Source organism: Octopus bimaculoides, chromosome 19, assembly GCF_001194135.2.
Source record: "Octopus bimaculoides isolate UCB-OBI-ISO-001 chromosome 19, ASM119413v2, whole genome shotgun sequence".
Taxonomy (NCBI): domain Eukaryota; kingdom Metazoa; phylum Mollusca; class Cephalopoda; order Octopoda; family Octopodidae; genus Octopus; species Octopus bimaculoides.
In genome coordinates this window covers 4,031,757-4,032,289 of record NC_068999.1, presented here as the reverse complement: position 1 = coordinate 4,032,289, position 533 = coordinate 4,031,757, and the positions used below count along the sequence as shown (strand labels likewise).

Genomic DNA, 533 nt, shown 5'->3' with positions numbered 1-533 from the left:
GTATGTGTGTGTGTGTGTGTGTGTGTGTGTGTGTGTGTGTGTGTGTGTGTATACTCATGCATGGATAGTTGTATATAGCAACAGGGGTGGATGGAGGTCCAATGTTACGATGGTATGTACAGTAGTGATGCAGAGTGGCAGTGGGTGGGATGTGACATGGTATGGTACATAGAATGGGGGAAGCTAGATGCTAAATACAAAAATGAGGGTATGTACGGTGGGTGGATGGGTGGGTGGTATGAGGGGGTGGTGGTAGTGTAACGTTAATCCGGTTGGATTAGAACCCTGTATGTAAAACAAAAAGGAGGGAATGGCATGAATTCCATTTGAACAAAAGAAAAAATAAACATCTCGAAGAAAATAAATTATTGAAATTATTATTTTTTTGGTTTGTGCGATTGAATGGAGAGAATGAGAGAATGGTGAATATTTTGTAAGGTAAAATAATGTTTGAGGCATTACAAGAATGGATTTGAGGCACTTGGAGAGACCATAGTTACACAGTTTGGCTGAAATTAGTACATTCAACATTG

At 39.8% G+C, this 533-nt stretch overlaps 1 protein-coding gene across 1 annotated transcript in view; it reads right to left on the bottom strand.

The window, feature by feature from the left end:
- The window catches only part of LOC106884053 (anoctamin-4), a 120,452-nt gene that overhangs the window by 52,847 nt on the left and 67,072 nt on the right, over positions 1-533 (bottom strand). The gene's annotated exons all lie outside the window — the stretch shown is intronic.